The sequence below is a fragment of the Physeter macrocephalus genome, unplaced genomic scaffold (assembly GCF_002837175.3).
Source record: "Physeter macrocephalus isolate SW-GA unplaced genomic scaffold, ASM283717v5 random_180, whole genome shotgun sequence".
Taxonomy (NCBI): domain Eukaryota; kingdom Metazoa; phylum Chordata; class Mammalia; order Artiodactyla; family Physeteridae; genus Physeter; species Physeter macrocephalus.
The window spans coordinates 27,901-31,497 of record NW_021145453.1 but is presented as its reverse complement, the minus strand read 5'-3'; the positions used below and the strand labels follow the sequence as shown (position 1 = coordinate 31,497).

At 50.8% G+C, this 3,597-nt stretch overlaps 1 long non-coding RNA gene across 1 annotated transcript; it reads right to left on the bottom strand.

The window, feature by feature from the left end:
• Positions 1-1,310: 1,310 nt before the first annotated feature.
• LOC114484920 (uncharacterized) lies at positions 1,311-3,319 on the bottom strand. Its single transcript, XR_003678282.1, has 3 exons — positions 3,249-3,319; positions 2,371-3,175; positions 1,311-1,990 (listed from the first exon to the last, which is right to left on the bottom strand). It is a non-coding gene; the product is annotated as an uncharacterized lncRNA (long non-coding RNA).
• Positions 3,320-3,597: the final 278 nt, after the last annotated feature.

Here is a 3,597-nt window from a genome sequence, read left to right as displayed (position 1 = left end):
ATCTGTCGATGGACATTTAGGTTGCTTCCATGTCCTGGCTATTGTAGATAGAGCTGCAGTGAACATTGTGGTACATGACTCTTTTTGAATTATGGTTTTCTCTGGGTATATGCCCAGTAGTGGGATTGCTGGGTCATATGGTAGTTATGTGCCACATCTTCTTTATACATTCATCTGTCGATGGACATTTAGGTTGCTTCCATGTCCTGGCTATTGTAGATAGAGCTGCAGTGAACATTGTGGTACATGACTCTTTTTGAATTATGGTTTTCTCTGGGTATATGCCCAGTAGTGGGATTGCTGGGTCATATGGTAGTTCTATTTTTAGTTTTTTAAGGAACCCCCATACTGTTCTCCATAGTGGCTGTATCAATTTACATGACCACCAACAGGGCAGGAGGGCTCCCTTTGCTCCAGACCGTCTCCAGCATTTGTTGTTTGTAGATTTTCTGATGATGCCCGTTCTAACTGGTGTGAGGGGAGAGCTCATTGTAGTTTTGATTTGCATTTCTCTAATGATTAGTGATGCTGAGCTGATCATTTTTGAAAAAGAAAGCTCTTCCCAAGGAATTGTTTACTCTTAGAATGAATGACCAACGGATGGCCTTTTTTTTTTTTTGGCTGCACCACATGGCATGTGGGGTCTTAGTTCCCGGACCAGGGATCGAACCCGTGCCCCCTGCAGTGGAAGCATGGCGTCTAAACCACTGGACCGCCAGGGAAGTCCCCAGATGGCCTTTAAATGAAATATAGGTTTGCTTTATGAAACACTTGCCACCTTTACCCTGGTGTTTTTGCATTTCCCTGCTCATCTGTGACCTGTCCTCAGGCCCCAGCAAGCCCTGAAGACCTGGGGCATCTCTCTGACTGTCCTCTTCTACCTTAGGTCCTGTGTCTGCCTCTGGTGGGATTGGCATTGCTTTATCACAAAGACACTTACTTGCATTGTAGCCTTTTGCACATCTCTGCGTGCTTGTCCTAGTGCATGTCTCTAAGGCTCCTCCAAAGTGGCCTCATTACCTTGAATCATGGTGGGTGGGGGCACTGCTCAGAGTGGCTGGACCGGTGGCACCCAGCTCATGTGTTTCCTCACTTCCTCTGCTAAGCCCTGACCAAGCCAAATGGATATGGGACAGAAATATATAAGTGAGGGGGGAAAAGTCTGGATTTGCATTGGAAAACTTTGAAGCATTCCAAGAAGAAACCAAGAGTTTGAGTCAAACATCGAAGGGTCGGGAACATACCAGAACTTTCAGCAAGTATCCCAATCCCTCTAAGACAAGGCACACCGAGAATCTGACACCCCCTGGGGGCTGAGGACCAGGTGCTGCCCCTGGAGACGTTCTCTGCTGAGCACGGCCCACACCTGCTGGTCCAGAGCATTCTCTAGCCCTGGCCTTGGTATTGCCGGGCACTTCTTGTTCACAGCTCGGGTGGCTGCCTCTCGGCTTCTGTTTCCTCCTACTTCATACCTGTAAAACTTATATTTTCTCCTTCCTCCAAACGGCTTCTCTTTCCACCTTCCCCACTCTTCCTCATCCCCAGAGCTGACCCAGCGAGCCCCTCCTCTTCCCTCCATCAGCTCCATCTCTGAAAACCAATTAGCGGCCCTGGAGTGTTACTTCTTCCCATACAAGGTCACGGGGAAGAGCGCTTTTCCTGTCCCGTCTGCTCCCAGCACCACGGGCATGTTTCACCTCTGCTTTCTACCCTTTATACGGTGTGGCCACCCATGGAACATGTGATTAAATACCAAGTCAAAGTGCTCTAGGTTAAGTCTTTTTTCCTTCTAAAGAAAGAATTATTCAATGACAGTTGGTGAAGACGGGAAAGCGGACTTTATTCAAAGGGGGGCCATGGCGACGGGGGCAGGGACCCGGGCAGTGGGGTCTTGCAGTGGGAGAGAGATTGGTCTCAGCTCTGAACACAGCGCAGGCAGGTGGGGATTTACAGCCAAGGAGCAGGGGTGGGGTCGGTGGGTGGAAAATTCCTAAGAGGAAACATCAGGGGTTAGGGGAGTTCTGGCTAAACCGACCTCAGAGGATTCTTGCTGAAAACAGGCCAGGGTGGGCAGACAGCCCTGGGGGCTAGTGGGGTACAAGAAACTGATCAGATATCAAGGGTTGGGGGGCTCTTGCTGAACTGACTTAGCAGGGTTCTTGCTAAAACTGGATTTTACAAGGAAGGGCACAGATGGGCCTAGAAGGTTCAGGAGTCTGAAAAAATTTGGTCAAGCAAAGAATCTTTGTCCTCTTTCAACATTTGCCCCAAGGACAGTTCTTATTTTTCTCGTCCCCTATGGTGCCAGGTATAAACTAAATCACACAGCTGCTCCATCATGCTGTGATATGGGAAAAATGACTTTCTTACCTTATGGGACCAGCATTCTTCTCAGGGAACAAAAGGGCTTTGTTTACGAAAGTACACCACTAAAGGGTGAAAGGTGAACCGGTCAGCGTTGGCAGGAAAGGAGACCAAGAAACCAAACCAAACCCCAAACACCTTAAACTATCCCGCATAATCAAAGAACAGGCATTTGGGAAGAGAGAGAAGGGGAGAAGCCTGGAGGGAGAGGAAGAAGCAAGAAGTGGGGTGAAGGCAGAAATGGCTTACGGATGCTTAAGCACAACCAGAAGGCTAATGCTCCGTTTTAAGTTGTGAGCGTTTGCAAACTTGCTTCAACTCCCCAAACCTTCAGCCAGAGCACACAGAAGCGTCTTTTGTTGTTGTTATGATTATTACTTGGGTTTCAAATAGAGGGCCTGAGGCCACACCCGTGCCAGGGTGGATACCAAGGTGGAGATAAAGCAACAGGCAGAATCCGAGCGGGGGCAGGGCAGAGCTGGACTGCGGGGCAGAGAGGTGTGATGGGAAGAAATCTTGGGGAGGCCTGGACCTGCCTAAGGGGCTGGAGGGGACGGTGCCTGCAGCCGCCATCGGCGACCAGCAAGTCTGCCTGGATTCATCTCGTGGAGGGTCTGCACACATTACCTCCAGACAGGGGTGTAGATTGGTGAGCCTGCTCTTTCAACAAGCATTTATGCCGTACCGGCTGTGCCAGGCGTGGTGCCACCAGAGACACAGGAGGAACTTGCTCTCAGATCCACAGTTTCCACTCTGCTCCCTGGCATAACGATCGCTTCCTCGCTTAGAAAGCTTTGCCAGCTCCTCCTGCCTGAAGGCGAAGTTGGCATTGGTGTGCATTCCTGGGCTTGGACAATGACCCTTTTTGGCCCAGCCCTGCTCACCTGTTCAGCCTTCTCCGAAATCCCTCAGGAAGCCCCTCTCCCCTCCGGTCACGTCTGATTTCTGGATGTTCCCAGAATGCACCAGGTCAGGCTGCAAAACCTCCACACCGTGAATTCTATTCCCTCCTCCCTGGACCTCTCCTGTCCACCCCACCGAGCCAGGTTAGCAGTCATGGCCTTGTGGTCCTCCCTGACCACCGCTTCCCCTCTCCCCACTCCATCTCCATTCCCCGAGGCCCAGCAGCCTCCATCACGTTGGTGTCTGTGTTCCCGTGGCGCTCTCAGCGGGCAGAGATGGACCACATCATCACGCTTTGCTTTCACGAGGTCTCCCCTCCTGGACTATAAC